Below are 18488 nucleotides of genomic sequence, written 5' to 3' on the forward strand. Positions count from 1 at the left end.
CACATGAAAGTTCACGTAACACAAAATTAACCATTTTAATTGCATTTAGTACATTCACTGTTTTACAATATCTACATCTATCAGGACACAGAAGCCTTTTTTTTTTTTTTCAAGACAGAGTTTTGCTCTCTCACCCAGGCTGGAGCACAGTGGCATGATCTCAGCTTACTGCAACCTCTGCCTTCTGGGTTCAAGCAATTCTCCTGCCTCAGCCTCCTGAGTAGCTGGGATTACAGGCACGAGCCACCATGCCTGGCTATTTTTTATGTTTTTTATTTTTAGTAGAGACAGGGTTTTATCATGTTGGCCAGGCTGGTCTCGAACTCCTGACCTCGTGATCTGCCCACCTCGGCATCCCAAAGTGTTGGGATTACAGGCGTGAGCCACCATGCCCAGCCCCACAGAAGCATTGTTAAATGGAATTTATTTAAGCTGAAAACAGTATTTCCTATAAAGTAACTTTTTGGCAAATGTTTTTCTAGCTAATTTTTCAGTTGATATCAGTTGTAGAAATATGTGTTTTAAAAAAGCAATCCTTATTCATATTAAGAGTTAAGATTTCTAATTTTGGAGAATCAACAAAAATAACTGTCAGAATAGAATTTTTGTCTTGATAGTAGTTGGAAGAATAGTTACATGGTGAGAAAACCAGGATAGATTTTTAAATCAAACTTACATGTGCAGGTTTGTTACATAGGTAAGTTTACATCACGGGGATTTGTTGTATAGATTATTTCATCAACCAGGTATCGAGCCTAGTACCCATTAGTTATTTTTCCTGATCCTCTCACTTCTCCTACCCCTCACCCTCTGATAGGCCCCAGTATGTGTTGTTCCCCTTTATGTGTCCATGTGTTCTCATCATTTAGCTCCCACTTATAAGTGAGAACATGAATATAATGATGTGCAGTAGTTTAATTTTAATAGTGGAATTGTTTTTCAAGTTAGACCTGTCCCTGGTGTCCTTTGGACTTGAGAGATTCTACCTTTTTAAAGTACCTACGTAACAGTATCTGCATAGGGCTGTGGAATATAGGCAGACCTAATTCTCCCCTGTTCCTGTTTATAGGTTGTGTGTTGTGAACCTAGAAGGATTGTGCTTCCTGATTTTAGTTTTCTTTTTCTTGTTTTTACTGCAGCTCTCCAGAAAACCTACAGAATGTTTATTGGAAACACCTTAGTAGAAGAAAAGTGTTGTTTGTTGTAAACATAAATCCTAATCTTTTGTGCAAAATATTTTAGAAATATTTTAACTTTTATTTCTTAGTAAGAGACCTTTCAGGGTCCTGATTATGGTTGTGGAGGTCTTTAATATCCATTGGTAATTTTTCTCATGGTTTCTTTTTGTCTTTTTGGAGGTAGTGGTATTGGTGCTGAAGTAGTGATGTGAGGATGATGGCAGTAATATTTCTAATTAGCATTTCTTATTGAGGTCTTTTAGAACGCCTAGTAAGAAATTTAAATAAAACAATTAGGTCAAATGAATTTAGAAAAGCTGAATGGACTATTTAGGCACAATATTTGGCCAATATAAAAAAATTGGAAAAAATAGATACATGATTTTCAATTAGCTGCATGATACTGTTTTTAGATTAATAAGTAAAAGGAAGTTTAATTGAACATCTGTTACAAATAGGAGTTTTCAGAATTTTCAGGTGGATGTAATCAATAGCCAGTGGTTTTTGCCTACTGTTTTTGTGGATAGTAGCATCTGACTCTCATATCATCTGTGATTTACAAAAATGCATCTAAAGAAGTATGTTCAATTTCCTGTTTTTGTTTTGTCTAATAAACACTTTGTAATTCCTTACTATGTGTGTTTGAGGTGATGAAAATTTTGGAGATAATAATGGTGATGGTTGCACAACATTATGAATGTACTTAATGCCATTGAATTGTACTCTTAATATTGGTTAAAATGGTAGAATTAATGTTGTATATATTTTACCACAATAAATAAAAGGTAGGAAAAATTTTATCAGTAAATTTACATTTCTGGAAGATTTAGTTCTGAAATTTTTTAGTGGAGATTTTATTGCAAGGTGATTTTTTTTTAACCTATATTCCTGGCATAACTGACTTCTATTTTTAGCCCTAAATATTCAAAAGAACAGGAAAACGTGACTCTGCCTATGACTTTCCTTAAATATTTTTATGGATGTTTTATTTGAAATATGCAACTAAAATTACAAACTCTTTCCTAAAGGTAATGTTTAATTTTATATGTTGTAAAATTAAATATTGTTTTTTAACAAAAATTTTTCCCAAAATGAAATGTCTAATTTGCATTTTTAAAAGATAATTTTTTTTTTTTTTTGAGACGGAGTCTTGCTCTGTCGCCCAGGCTGGAGTGCAGTGCCCGGATCTCAGCTCACTGCAAGCTCCGCCTCCCGGGTTCCCGCCATTCTCCTGCCTCAGCCTCCCGAGTAGCTGGGACTACAGGCGCCCGCCACCTCGCCTGGCTAGTTTTTTGTATTTTTTAGTAGAGACGGGGTTTCACCGTGTTAGCCAGGATGGTCTCGATCTCCTGACCTCGTGATCCGCCCGCCTTGGCCTCCCAAAGTGCTGGGATTACAGGCTTGAGCCACCGTTTAAATCTTTATCTTCAGATAGCTGTAGTCTTACAAGCATGTAAAGTTTTTTTGTTTTTGTTTTTGTTTTTTTCCAGAGACAAGTCTCGCTCTGTCTCCTAGGCTGGAGTGCAGTGGCATGATCTCGGCTCACTGCAACCTCCATCTCTCAGGGTCAAGCAATTCCCCTGCCTCAGTCTCCTGAGTAGCTCCTTTTACAGGCACCCACCACCACACCCGGCTGATTTCTGTATTTTTACTAGAGACAGGGTTTCACCATGTTGGCCAGGCTGGTCTCAAACTCCTGACCTCAGGTAATACACCTTCCTCGGCCTCCCAAAGTGCTGGGATTACAGGCATGAGCCACTGTGCCTGGCCATAAGCATGTAAAGTTTTAAAGAAAAACAACTTTTATCTCTCCTGGTTAGTGAGTTTTTTAAACCGCTTTTTTGAAGTATAATTGACATTTAATAAACTGTATATATTTAAAGTGTGCAATTTGGTAAGTTATGACATTTGTATACACTGGTGAAACCATAACCACACTCAAGATAGTGAACATATCCATCATCCCCAAGAGTTTCATCATACCTTTTTGTAATCTCTCCTTCCCACCCCGTCTCACTCTATCCCTTCTCAGTCAAACACTGATTGGCTTTCTTTCATTGTTTATCAGTTTACATTTTCCAAAGTTTTATGTGTATTTATATAGTATGTACTCTTGTTTGTCTGGCTTCTTTCAGTCAACCTAATTATTTTGAGATTCCGAAGTAGCAGTGCAATTTTACGTTCACTTGGAATGTGTGAATGTTCCATTTTTTTTCCTATGTCTTCACCAATACTTGGTATTGTCAGTCTATTTAATTTTAGTCATTAGAATAGGAATGTAGTGTTATCTCATTAGGCTTTTAATTTACATTTTCCAAATGACTAGTGATATTGAGACTTTTCCTATTGTTTATTTGCCATTGGTATATCTTTAGGAAAATATTCAAATCTTTTTCCTATTTAAAAAATTGGGTGGTTTTTCTCCTATTCTTGAGTTTTGAGAGTTCTTTTTATATTTCAGATACAATACCTTTATCAGATGTAGATTTTGCAAAGATTTTTCAAAAGTAGAACTTTTGAATTTTGATGTAGTCCAATTTATCAGTTCTTTTATGGATCATGCTTTTGGTCAAATCTTATAATTCTTTGCCTAATTCAAGGTCACAAAGATTTTCTCCTCTGTTTGCATCTAACAGCTTTGTAGTTTTAGGTTTTACATTTAGATCTGTGTCCATTTTGAGTTAATTTTTTGTATGTGGTGTGAGGCATGGAACAAAGTTCATTTTTTATATACACATATCAGTTGTTCTAACACCATTTGTTGAAAAGACCATCCTGTCTCCACTGTATTGCTTTTGTATGCAGTAGTTCCCCCTTATCTGCTGGGGATACATTTCAAGACCCCCAGTGGATGCCTAAAACTGTGGATAGTACCAAATTACATATACAGTATTTTTTCTCTACATTTATACATACATATGATAAAGTTTAATTTATCAGTTAGGCACAATAAGAGACTAACAGTAATAAAATACAACAATTATAACAGTATGTCAGCATCATTACTCTTGCCGTTTGTGGCCATTAAGTAAAATAAGTGTTACTTGAACACAAGCACTGAAGTACTGTGATAGCCTGATAACTGAGATGGCTACTAAGTGACTAAGGGGTAGTAGTGTTGTTCCCTAGACGAAGGGATGATTCTCATCCCAGGCAATATGGAGCAGGATGGTGTGAGATTTCATACTGCTATTCAGAATGACATGCAGTTTAAAACTTATGAATTGTTTATTTCTGGAATTTTCTGTTTAATATTTTCAGACAGCTGTTGACAATGGTAACTGAAACCATGGAAAGTGAAACCATGGTTTAAAGGGACTATTTTATTTGTCAAAAAATCAGGCTGGGCACGGTGGCTCACACCTGTAATCCCAGCACTTTGGGAGGCTGAGGCAGTGGATCACCTGAGGTGAGGAGTTCGAGACCAGGCTGATCAATATGGTATAACCCCATTTCTACTAAAAATACAAACATCAGCTGGGTGTAGTGGCATACGCCTGTAGTGCCAGCTACTCGGGAGGCTGAGACAGGAAAATCGCTTGAACCTGGGAGGCAGAGGTTGCAGTGAACCGAGATCGTGCCACTGCACTCCAGCCTGGGCGACAGAGTGGAGCTCTGTCTCAAATAAATAAATAAATAAATAAATAAATAAATAAAATCAGTTGTTCATGTATATGTAGGTCTATTTCTTAATTACTGTAGCTTTAATAATAGTCTTGAAATCAGTTAACATTGTTCTTATTCTAGCTTTGTTATTTATTTATTTATTTTTCCAAAGTAGTTTTGTCTATTCTAGGTCCTTTGCATTTTCTTATGTATTTTGGAATACTCTATCCGTTTCTATAAAAAAAAAGCCTGGTAAGATTTTTATTGGGATTCTATTGAATCTCTAGATAAATTTGGGGAAAACTGACAGCTTAATATTTAATCTTTCAACCTGAGAGTAAGGTATATATTTCCCTTTGGTCTTCTTTAATTTTTCTCAGCAGTGTTTTGTAGTATATGAGTTTTCCACATCTTTAATCTGATTTATTTCTAAGTATTCAGTATTTTTTGATGCTCTTGCAAATGATACTGTCTTTCCATTTCAGTTTCCAATTGTTCATTGCTAGTATGCAGAAGTACTATATATATGAAGATTTTTACATATTGATCTTGTATTGTGCAAGTTTGCTAAACTTACTTTTTAGTTTCAGTAGCTTTTTAAAAATAGATTGATCAGATTTTCTATATAGACCACGTGTCATCTGCCAATAAAGACAGTTTTACTTCTACCTTTCCAAGCTGGGTGCCTTTTTATTTCTTTTACTTGCCTGGTTACACTGGGCTGAATCTCTAACACAATGTTGGATAGAAGTGGTGTGAATGGGCATCCCTTGTTTGCTGAGAGTTTTTATTTTTATTTATTTTTATTTTTATTATACTTTAAGTTCTAGGGTACATGTGCACAACGTGCAGGTTTGTTACATATGTATACATGTGCCATGTTGGTGTGCTGCACCCATCAACCCGTCATTTACATTAGGTATATCTCCTAGTGCTATCCCTCCCCGTCCTCCCCACAATAGGACCCGGTGTGTGATGTTCCCCTTCCTGTGTCCAAGTGATCTCATTGTTCAATTCCCACCTATGAGTGAGAACATGCGGTGTTTGGTTTTCTGTCCTTGCGATAGTTTGCTGAGAATGATGGTTTCCAGCTGCATCCATGTCCCTACAAAGGATGTGAACTCATCCTTTTTTATGGCTGCATAGTATTCCATGGTGTATATGTGCCACATTTTCTTAATCCAGTCTGTCACTGATGGACATTTGGGTTGATTCCAAGTCTTTGCTATTGTGAATAGTGCCGCAATAAACATACGTGTGCATGTGTCTTTATAGCAGCATGACTTACAATCCTTTGGGTATATCCGCAGTAATGGGATGGCTGGGTTAAATGGTATTTCTAGTTCTAGATCCTTGAGGAATCGCCACACTGTTTTCCACAATGGTTGAACTAGTTTACAGTTCCACCAACAGTGTAAAAGTGTTCCTATTTCTCCATATCCTCTCCAGCACCTGTTGTTTCCTGATTTTTTAATGATTGCCATTCTAACTGGCATGAGATGGTATCTCATTGTGATTTTGATTTGCATTTCTCTGATGGCAAGTGATGATGAGCATTTTTTCATGTGTCTGTTGGCTGTATGAATGTCTTCTTTTGAGAAGTGTTGGTTCATATCCTTTGCCCACGTTTTGATGAGTTTTTATTAGAAGTAGACATTGCACTTTGTTAGGTGCTTTTTTCATATTTATTGAGATGATCATACAGCTTCTGTCTTTTAGTTTGTTAATATGGTGAATTAAATTGATTTTTACATGTTAAATTGACCCTGCCTTCTTAGGATAAGCCCCACTTTGTCATTACGTATCCTTTTTATATATTGTTGACTTAGATTTGCTAAAATTGTATTAGAATTTTTACATCTATATTTATATGGGATATTTTTCTCTAGAAGTCTTATAATGTCTTTGTCTTGTTTTGGTATCAGGGTAATGTTTACCTCATAGAAGGAGGTGGAAAGAGTTCTTTTCATTAGTGCGGAAGAGTTTATATATATCTGATGTTATTATTTTTAACTGTTTGGTAGAATCCACTAATAAAGTCATCTGGGCCTGGAACTTTCTTCATGGGAAGATTTTAATAGGAGTGTTTAGGTTATCTGTTTTTTCTTGAGTGAACTCTTGATAGTTGGTATCTTTCAAGGAATTTGTCTATTTAATTTAAATTGTCAAATTTATTGGCATAAAGTTATTCATAATATTTCCTTATTATCCTTTACATAGTGATAGAAGCTATAACCTTGTCAACTTTCACATTCCTGATACTGGCCATTTGTGTTGTCTTCATCCCCTTCCTCCTCCTCCTCATCCTTCTCCTCTAGCATCATCATTATCAGTCTGGTTAGAGATTTATCAATTTTACTGTCTTAGTCAAAGGACCAGCCACTTGTTTTCTTGATTTTTCTCTCAGATTTTTTCCTGTTCTCTCTTTGTCTCATTCTGTTCTCTCTCTCTCTCTCTCTCTCATTCTCTCTCTCTCTCTTTCTGTCTCTCTCTCGTCTGTGTGTCTGTCTGTCTGTCTTGTCTCATCTTGTTGCCCAGGCTGGAGTGCAGTGGCACAATCATAGCACACTGTAACCTCAACCTCCTGGGCTCAAGCATTCCTCCAATCTCAGCCTCCTGCATAATTGGGGCTACAGACGCATGCCACCATGCCCAGCTAAGTTTTCCAGTTTTTGTAGAGACAGGGTCTCACTATGTTGCCCAGCCTGGTGTTGACCTCCTGGGCTCAAGGGATCCTCCTGCCTTGGCCTTCCAAAGTGCTCAGATTACAGGTGTGAGCCACCACACCTGACCCTGTTTTCTTTTTAATTGATTTCCTCTTCGATTGTTATTATTTTCTTCCTTCTTTCTTTGAGTTTAATTTCCTCTTTTTCTAGTTTCTTTTTTTTTTTTAACTGGAAACTATATTTCTGTTGCAACCCTTTTCTGTTGTTTGGCAATTTTAATGAGCATTTTAATCAGTGTTTTTGATGAGAATGCTGATATACAGTAGTATGCGATTCAGAATCAATTTACTTTATTAGCTGGAAAGAATAGCTGATATTCTGGAATGTCAGAATCCAAGAAGCTAAGATGGTAGCCTAAATATATTAAGATGTGGGCTAATGAAGAAAAATCTCAAATTCTCTGCTTAATACCAAAAAATCATTTAGGAAAATAAGGGAAAAGGGAGAACAAGATTTTTAGGGCAGTATTGGTTAATTGTAGTCAGTAGCATCCAAAGTGCCTGGTTTGGATACTACTAAGTATATGGTTGTTTAAATGTAATATAGCCCCAGATAATCTAATCTGATGAAAGTATTAATGTAAATAAAGTGTTCAGAAATAAGGAAGTAATTATCTCACACTTCTTTACTGAATAGACTACTTCAGGAATCTTGTATTTATTTATGAGCATCACCCTGCTGGGTTTAGACACACTAGAACTCTGTTGGCCAGAGTAGGCAAATTTGTCAGTAGACAGTCCATGCCATAACGAATCCTGGACTCATAGAATGTTAGAATGGATAGGGGTCTTAGAGATTGCCTTATTTTTCATCATAGGAAACCAAAGCTGGGAGCTGTCTGCTGGTTTACCCAGTGTTACACAAATAATTCGTGACAGTGTTGAAGATCGGATTTTCTTTCTTTTTTTTTTTTTTTTTTTGCTGTAAAGAGCTCCTTTATTGGGGTGATGGAATCAGTGGTTCCAAAGAGCTGGTTTACTGCTGTGAAGGGATCGCAGCTTTGAATTTCAAGCTCTGGTTCTCAGTCCTCGGGCACCTGTGCGTGAATCGCTGCCGCAAGACTGGGCCAAGTTAGGGCCCCACGCACTTTGGCATCCGGGCCAGGGATGGTCTCCAGACCCCACAAGGTGAAGTGGCTGAAGCTGGCAGTGGCTCCAATGAAGCGGTCAAAGTCCCGTTCCAGCGGCGACTCTTCTTGGTCGTCAGTCCCGGAATCCCGCAAGTGGTCTGGCTTCCCCATGGACACTTCCTTCTCTTCCGTCACCATCACGTATCCCACGAGGCCAGGCGGCACCGCCACCTCCTCGCCCCGTAGACAGCGGCCCCGAAATGACACTTCGAGTCCCTCGGGGCCCTGGCGGATGGCAGGCGTGAAGAAGCGCCCCACCGGGGCGGGCCCGTCCACCGCGACCTCGCAGGGCAGCAGGTGTAGTGCGACGGGGGCGGCGTCGCGCAGCGTGGCGGAGCGCAAGTGGACGCGGTGCCTCTCGATGGCCGCCTCGTCGCCGCACTCCATCCTCGCTTCTACGCGACGCAAGGGCTCGCGGGTTGACGCTGAAGCTGAAGATCGGATTTTCAGTTTCTGGAGGGCATTCACCGTGCCCGGCCGAGAAGTTGTTTTAATGAAAGCTTCTTGAGCTCTGTATGTGGTTCTCAATTCTTGGAGGTAGCCATCAAGGGAGTGGACAATCCCTAGAGTGGAATATCATATAATAGATAAATCAGATAAACTTCGGGCTATATCAGCTATAGCGTTTTGGTTTCTTTTCGTTCGTTTGTTGGAGTCGGTCTCACTCTGTCGCCAAGGCTGGAGTTCAGTGGCGCAGCCTCAAACTACTGGGCACAAGTGATACAAGTGGGTGCCACCATGCCTGGCTAGTTTTTTGGTTTTTTGTTTGTTTGTTTGTTTGTTTGTTTTTTGTAGTGATGGGTCTCACTGTGTTGCCCAGACTGGTCTTGAACTCCTGGCCTCAAGTGATCCTCCTGCCTCAGCCTCGCAGAGTGCTAGGATTATAGACATGAGCCACCGCATGGCCTTAGATTTTTTTTGTTGTCTAATTTCAAGCCTGTGTGATCTTTTCAAACTAACCTGTTTTGGTATCATCACGTTTCTTTATTGTTTACCTATGTTGTATTTTATTGATTTCCACTCTAATATTTCCTTGCTCTGTGCTCTTTGGGTTTAATTTATCCTTCTTTTTCTAGTTTTTAAAAGTGTAAGCTTTTTTCTCTGCTAAAATCTCTGTTGCTTTATTTTTGGCTCTTAGCATCAGCCCTCTGCAGGTATAAATTTCAGGTTCTAGGCTTCACACCTGATTGTCAAATTGGTAAATGTTCTAGGCTAAGTGTCTTCAGAAGGTAAGTTCACCTCTCTAAGATTCTTCCCTCTCTGGAATTAGGTCCTTTACCTCTAGTTTTTGCTCTTTCAGCAGCTGTTTGTTACCTTGAAACAAATGACTTAGGTATATTATTCAGTTTTCTGTTTGTTTAACTTATAGGTGGTAGTTGGCCTTCAGGTCCTCCTTCTGACCTGGAAGTGGACCTTCCTTAAATGGATTATTTTTCAATATTCAGTAATCTGCTCATCTTCTAGAAGCTCATATTGATTCACAAAAGCAAGCCATGCCAAACACATATAATTTTCTTTTTCCTTTTTTTGGAGACGGAGTTTCACTCTTGTTATCCAGGCTGGAGTGTAGTGGCACAATCTCAGCTCACTGCAACCTCTGCCTCCCGGGTTCAAGTGATTCTCCTGCCTCAGCTTCCCAAGTAAAGCTGGGATTACAGGTGCCTGCCACCATACCCAGCTAATTTTTGTATTTTTAGTAGAGAAGGGGTTTCACTATGTTGGTCAGGCTGGTCTCCAACTCCTGACCTCAGGTAATACGCCCACTTTGGCCTCCTGAAGTGCTGGGATTACAGGCATGAGCCACGATGCCTAGCCCTAATTTTCTTTTGAAGTTAGTTCTCTTAATTGAATAGGAGAATGTCATGGGCATAAAATTTGTTTTTTAAAACCTGTCATGACAGGTTTTAAAACCTGTTCTTGTGGAGGATCAAAATATGCGAGATGAATGATAATATAGTTAGGAGGATTTGGAGTTGATTGAACAACTTATAACCAAAGAGTATTGACAGATTAGTGGCAGCCAAAAGTGTTTTTTTTCCTGAGCGTGTGCCTCAGAACTACCTGGGGATTGTTAAAAATATGCAAATACCCAGATCCCACTCTATATCTCCTACATAGAATCTTAGGTGTGGATTGGGAAATATTATTTTCAAAATATGTTTTTAGAGTCTGTGGTGGAAAACTCTGGCTAAGAATGATGAATTAAATTTAGTGGTGTGCTGGAACTGTCTCACACGAGATTATGATAATTGTCTTTATCTCTTCTCAACCCAGTGTTCACTGCTGGTAGCTTGAAATTGGCCACAATGGGAGTATTTACACTATAGAAATTGGCAAACCTGCCTAAAAACACCCCAGGAAACATTTTCTAGCACACTACTATTAGGTTGGTACAAAAGTAATTGTGTTTTTTGTCATTGTGGCAAAAACCGCAATTACTTTTGCACCAACCCAGTAGTTACATTTAATAGAATTGAATAGATATGAAGTTTAAAAAAATCTGTAGGATAGAAGAATGGTAGCATGATTGCAATTAATATAATCTAAGGGTTTAGCTGTTTCTTTGGTATGAGCCAGTAATAAGATACAACTTTAAAAAACATTAATGCTATGTATTAAGTTTTATACAACAACAACAAAAAGGTGATAGTACTACTGTGCAGAGCATTAATCAGACTGTCGTTTTTTGGAGTATTGGGTATTGGTTATAGGTGCTGTGTTTTTAAAAGGATCACTGAACTTCTCTAGAAATGAGCCATCACCACATGGGAATGGGTTTGAAAATTGTTGTAAAGATAATAGTTGAAGAAAAGTTTAACATAGAGTACTTAGGGGATACTTCATAACTGATAATGAACAAAAATTAGAATCATTTTATGTGACCACATAAAACAGAATTTGAACCAGTGGGTATGTTAGAACTTTCACATAGTTCAATTTGCCCCCAAATAAAATTGTTGGAGATGTCGTAAGTTTTGGAATTGAATGTTATGTAGCTACCACATAGGGACATTGGGGAGAATTTTTGTATTTGGCAGGAAGAGGACTAGATCAGTGATTCATAACTGTGGTTGCACATTAGAATCACCTGGGCAACATTAAAAAACAAAAATCTGAACTGACTGCATGCACCTTAAGCTGACTAAATCAGAATCTTGGGACTTGACCATCTGTATTTTTTTTTTTTTTCAGACAGAGTCTCACTCTGTCGCCCAGGCTGGAGTGCAGTGGCATAATCTTGGCTCACCACAACCTCCACCTCCTGGGTTCAAGCGATTCTTCTGCCTCAGCCTCCCAAGTAGCTAGGATTACAGGTGCCCACCACCACACCTGGCTAATTTTTGTATTTTTAGTAGAGGCGAGGTTTCACCATGTTGGCCAGGCTCATCTCGATCTCCTGACCTCGTGATCCGCCCAGCTCGGCCTCCCAAAGTCTGGGATTACAGGCATGAACCACCGCGCCCAGCCGGATCTGTATGTTTTAAAGCTCTTCGGGTCACGATAATGTGCAGCAACATTTGAGAATCGCTGAATTAGATTATAATGTATTTTCCCACTTAATTTTACAACATAATTCTGACTATTCAGTGGTAACACTTTGTTTTCCTGGAACAGATTTTGTATGATCTTCATTTGTAAAATATATAGAAAATCTGGGATATGTAAATACCAAGGAAATGTACAGACATAGATTTATTGAATCTGAGAACAGAGATTCTAATTCTGGAAACACTAGTCAAATGTTTGTTTGATAATTTCATAATGATTATCAGTAATTTATTTAAAGTCCAATATGATTAAATAAAAATGCATTTTAAAAATTTATGAAACTAATAAAGAAAAAAGTTGGAAGTGTATTTAGAATTTTATTTCTTATGGTTAAAATGTGACTGATGACATTGGCATCAGTTGATGACACTGGCAAAATGTTAATAATTGTTGAAGCTCAGCATTGCACATGTTGGGGCTTAGAATATTATTCTCTGTACTTTTTCCTTTATTAGTTTTGGAATTTCAATAAACAGCTAAAAAAACCACCCAAAACTAAATTAATGCTTGTCTTATATCACTTTGAAAGGAAATGTGTAGCTGGTATGTCCTAAAAACAGAATGCATTCAAATTTAATATTCTTTTAAAATTGATTCCTATGTAATTTTATGTGATTATATCTTTCTAGGAAAAACAAATTATTGGCATATTATATTGGATGCTTGGAGCAGAGACTCTTGGAAGCTCACAAGGCTCCATGAAATTCTATGAGAATATTAATATCTGAAGTAAGAGAATATAGATTATATTTGCTAATAATATGCAAAGAGAGAGTCTCTTCTCTGACCAAAAAACCCTGAAGTATATGGAACTCAGTGTCTTTAATAATTATTGTGATAATTTGTACTTCTTTTTCATATACTAGTAGACTGTAGGGGTCATGCCTTTAAGTAATGAATTTATGAGTGCAATCCCTGTTCCCCAAGGTTGGGGTGATGTGAGGGGGAGCTTCTTTCCCCTTCTTCTTCTGATTTTCTTGAGTTCCTTTTCTTCTTGCCTCCTTTCCTTTCTTCTCGCATGTGTGCCCACTTCCTCTCTGTCTCACTCAGTGTTTCTTCCTTTTGCCTACTCCTTCTCAGTCCTCATATCTGCATCTATTCTTGCCTGTCTTCCTCTTTGACAGTGTTGCCTTGTCTCTCTGACTCACTCTTCCCTCTTTTTCATTCCTGTCTGCCTAATTCTGTCTCACTTTTTTTCTGATCCTCTCTCTCCCGTGTGTCCCCCGTTTGCCCCCTGTTTCAGTCTCCCTACCCAATCATTGTCTCTCCTCCTTCACTGTTAGTCCGTTTCTCCCTGCCCCTGCCTTTTGGTCTGTTTTTGTCTCCCTGTCCATTTGTCTCCCTGTTCATCATTTTGTCCCTCCTTATTCATCTTTCTCTATGCATCTGTCTCTTCCTGACCATCTGTCTGTTTCTTTCTTTCTGTCTTTGTCTTGCTTTATTGTTTTCTCTGTGTTCTGTTCTATCTTTGCTACTCTGTCTTGCTCCCCCATGCCTCTTGTCTTGTCTTTGCTTTTGCTCTCCCTCTATGTCCCTTACTCTGTTTTTCTCCCTTGCTCATATCTGTTACTTGTTCAGTTTCTGTCACTAGCTTTTCACCTGTTCTTCCTCAGAATAGAGTCATCGCTGATAGCTTGTATACCTGAGGAGCCCAAACTGTGCAGAGATGTCCTGGGGGTGCCATAGGAGTACCAATGGGATATTTTACGTTTTTGAGGGAAGTACAGCATTACTTGACATCTGTTGGGAACTGCTAAAACTACTAGTGCAAGGTAATTAACAGTTTTGATGTTAGATCTCACTGCATTTATTTTGATGTTGTCATGTATTTGTAAAGATGGATTTTTAATGGTTTCTGAGATAAAACGTGAGTACTGTGTGAAAACCAGTGAAATCAGGAAATGAGAGTGGTAGTGTCCAATGTGATTTCAAAGTTTGAGAAGTTGTGTAGTGTCCAGCAGGACATAAATATTTATTAAGCTGCTTGGACCTAACTGCTTAATAAATAGAAATATTTGTTATTTCTTTTGGCCTAGGATCACCATGAAGATATTATGGGAACAAAATGTGGTGTGATTCAGATAGGTTCTGAAGCTATGTCTCCAAATACAAACTGAGGTATATTATGTGACACGTGGGTACAATGAGGGACCAGATGAAAGCACAAATTTCTTGTGTAGGGACAGTTCAGGTAGAGATGAGATACTTCCTGAATATAATTCCTTAAATGTATCATCTTAAAAATTTCCTATTGGCCAGGTGTGGTGGCTTATGCCTGTAATCTCAGCACTTTGGGAGGCCAAGGCAGGAGGATCACTTGAACCCAGGAGTTTGAGACCAACCTGGGCAATATGTGAGACAAAAAAATTTTTTAAAATTATCCAGGCATGGTGATATGTGGCTGTGATCCTAGCTACTCTGAAGGCTGAGGGAGGAGGATCGCTTGTGCCCAGGAGGTCGAGGCTACAGTGACCTGTGTTTGCATCACTGCACTTCAGCCTAGGTGACAGAGCAAGACCCTGTATCAAAAAATATATATATAATATATAAAATACGTAAAAAAATATAATACAAAAATATATTTAAATATATAATATAAAAATAAAAATATAAAAATATATATTACATATATATATTTCCTATCAACTTGGAGGAGAACTTTGGTAATTTTATGACTTTAATCACTCCAAGTTCTTAGACTACATCTTTTTTATGCATGTGTGTGTGATTTACTACCCTCTGTGGCCAAAGACTTGCAACTACTTTACCCCAGTAAATGTCCTTGTATAGAAAACATCAGCTATAGGTCTTCTTGGGTCATCTCTAAGTAGGGCCAAAATTTAGGGATTGCCCAGTGCCTGTGTGAATATGAAGTAAGCATGTCTCTCCAGCATCCTTTCCTCTTGATTACAGTGTTAGACTATCTTTTTTGTTTTTGTTTTTGTTTTTTTTTGTTTTTATTTTGTTTGTTTGCTTTTTGAAACGGAGTTTAGCTCTTAGTTGCCCAGGCTGGAGTGCAATGGCAAGATCTCTGCTCACCGCAACCTCCGCCTCCCAGGTTCAAGCGATTCTCCTGCTTCAGCCTCCCGAGTAGCTGGGATTACAGGCATGTGCCACTACACCCGGCTAATTTTGTATTTTTAGGAGAGACGGTGTTTCTCCATGTTGGTCAGGCTGGTCTTAAACTCCCGACCTCAGGTGATCCGCCTGCCTCAGCCTCCCAAAGTGCTGGGATTATAGGCGTGAGCCACTGCACTCTGCTCTAGACTGTCTTTCTTCAGGTGACTCTACCAACTTCTTTCCCTTTATGGCTGCCACCCTAAACATATCTGTGTTATATTTATAGCAGCTTCTTTAGTTTTATACCTGCAATCTTTCTCTCAGGATAAAAGGTTTCTACTGGACTTATCTTACCCTATCAAGTTTATTAATTTTTGCAAATTTATATCAACAGTCATTTGTTTGGCTTTGAGATTATGTTTTATGTATTATAATTAACTCGGAACTATTTACCAGCTATATAGTTCATGATTTTATGATGGCAGATCTTTAACATTTGCATTTTTCTAGAAGCCGATAGAATTACATTTTTTAACACTGGAGATTACAGAATGCATTCTTGAATTATTAAATATGATACAAATTACTACTTTTTAACCATTTCCCCAGTAGAACTTTAGAACCTTTAATACTTCATCTGTCACCCTTCACTATTATATATTGTTTTCACATATTTTGATTCTACACATATTTTAAATTTTGCAAAACACTGTGGGTTTGTTTTACAGTTAATATTCCTTTATCTCATTTTTCTGTTTTTTGGTATTGATTATCTCTCCATTTCCATTTTTCCATCTGAGCCCATTTTCCTTTTTTTTTTTTTTAAACAACTGCCAGGTCTGCTGGCAGCAAATTCTGCCAGGTTTTCTTTATTAAAAAAACTTTATATCACCATTACTTTTCAAGAATGTTTTCACCAGGAATATAATTCAAAGTAGACCTTTGTTCTTTCAGCAATTTAAAGATGCTGTTCTGTTGCTTTCCAGCTTTGGTATTTTCTTTTTGTGCCGTCTTTTATTTTTAGTTGACACTTAATAATTGTACGTATTTGTGGGGTACAGAGTGATATTTAGATACATGTATGCAATGTGTAATGATCAAATCAGGATAGTTAGATTTTTACTTTAAACATTTTATCATTTCTTTATATTGAGAGCATCTTAAAAAATCACCCATTTAAATTAGCTGTAATTTAGAGAAAATGATTAGATAAATAATAATCCTACCTTACATAAACTGTTCAGTCATTTCATCTCATTGTAAGTTAGATGCTCTTAAGTATTTTCTTTTGAGCAAATAAAACACTGGACTTATAAAAGGATCAGACATATCTGAAAGATAAGATTGAACAGGTATGTTAGGGCTCTGTCTAGTAGACCAAAATGTTTGAATTTGATATTTAATGAATATTGATGTGTTTTAGCATCTTTCAAATTTTTTTTCTTGGGGATTAGTAGAGCCAAAATATTTAGAATGGTTTATAACAAGGTAAGCGGTTCTGACAGAAAGAAGAAAAGCAGGGAGCAGGGCTTGGGAGGGGGTGTTAGTAGATAGGAGAGGGGATGCTTTTAAAAAAGAAGATGGTAATAAAGTTCATTAGATTATCTTTCAATAATTATTAAAAAGAAAAAATAATTAAACCAAGGCAGAGTGTCTTGGAGAATAAACCTGATTGATGAGGGATGGCAAATGTAATAATATATTGACATAGGGTAGACTTTCAGATTCCATTGTCTTAAAGCAGTTGGTAATATGACAGTTCTTTAGCCTTTTTGGAAGTTTTTCTTTTTTGGTAGAGATACAACATAAAAGACTTGAGGAAATAAGTCATGGTAATTATCTGTCATCCAGTAAAAGAAATTTGAAAATCATTGGCATAAAGCAGCATTTATAAATTGATGAATTAGAGTAATCTGAGGTATGGTTTTATATGACATGAAAAATGAATATTATAATTTAATATATTACTAGAGTGGTGATTTTCAAAGTGTGGTTCTTAGACCAACAGCATCACCTGGGTACTTGTTATAAATGCTAATTCTTGGACCTCACCCCAGACCTACTAAATCAGAAACTTTTGGGGTGGGGCCTGGCTATTGGTATTTTAACAAGGTCTTCAGGGGACTTGAATGCATGCTTAAGTTTGAAAACCATGGATTTAGAATACTATTGCCTTTTGTTGTACCCACCAATAAATTAAATTTTATATATGCTATTCTATTCAAGAGTTATGTGCCCTTATGCCTTTGTGTATATATATCCATATCAGTATGTTTAAAAGAATCAGAGGGTAAAATGAGAGCCTTTTGTGGTTAAACTCTTTCAGAGTTAGAAGGAGGCCAGGCGTGGTGGCTCATGTCTGTAATCCCAGCACTTTGGGAGGCTGAGGTGAACAGATCACTTCAGGTCTGGAGTTCAAGACCAGCCTGGCCAACATGGTGAAACCCCATCTTTAGTAAAAACAAAGATGGGACATGGTGGTGTGCACCTGTAATTCCAGCTACTTGGAAGGCTGAGGCAGGAGAATTGCTTGAACTCAGGAGGTGGAGATTGCAGTGAGCTGAGATTACACCATGACACTTTAGCCTGGGTGACAAGATCAAAACTCTGTCTCAAAAAGAAAAAAAAAATTAGAAGGAAATTCTCCCATTTTGCACTGACATTGGTGAAATCCAGGTTCAATATTAGTGTTTTAAATAAATTTATCATATCATTTTTTCTTTTTGGTGCCATTTGTTGACATTGAGCTAACAAGTCTGAGAGTGTTGGATTTGACAGACTGTGGGTTGACTCAGGTGGTTGTTCTTAATTGGTCTGGAATGTCAGTTGGCATAAAATATTAAAGTAAGTTTTGAGAAAAGGGAAGAAAGAAATTATGCCTGCCTTGAATTTGAGCAGGTCTTTTACTTCTGGCTATGCAGTTCATAGTTTGAAAGTCATTGTCCTACTATATGTAAAACATGTCTTACTAAAATTTATATTTTATTATATAGTTGACCATTGAACAACATAGATTTGATCTGTGCAGGTCTACTTATATTGGATTTCCTTTCACCTCTGCCACCCTGAGATGGCAAGACCAACCTCCCATTTTACTCTTCTTCCTTTTCCTTAGCATATTCAATGTGAAGTCATTGAGGATAAAGACTTTTATAGTAACCACTTCCGCTTAATTAATAGTAAATATATTTTTCTTATGACTTCCTTTTCTCTAGCTTACTTTATTGTAAGAATACAGTA

The 18488-nt window shown here is 37.6% G+C and overlaps 1 protein-coding gene and 1 pseudogene across 2 annotated transcripts in view; one reads left to right on the plus strand and one right to left on the minus strand.

Moving 5' to 3' along the window:
- Positions 1–18488, plus strand: part of XPR1 (xenotropic and polytropic retrovirus receptor 1) — a 262003-nt gene that overhangs the window by 76671 nt on the left and 166844 nt on the right. The gene's annotated exons all lie outside the window — the stretch shown is intronic.
- On the minus strand, positions 8403–9072 carry LOC701279 (ribonuclease H2 subunit C pseudogene; annotated as a pseudogene). Its single transcript, XR_001441222.3, has one exon. The product of XR_001441222.3 is annotated as a ribonuclease H2 subunit C pseudogene (transcript).

This window comes from Macaca mulatta, chromosome 1 (genome assembly GCF_049350105.2).
Source record: "Macaca mulatta isolate MMU2019108-1 chromosome 1, T2T-MMU8v2.0, whole genome shotgun sequence".
Taxonomy (NCBI): Eukaryota; Metazoa; Chordata; class Mammalia; order Primates; family Cercopithecidae; genus Macaca; species Macaca mulatta.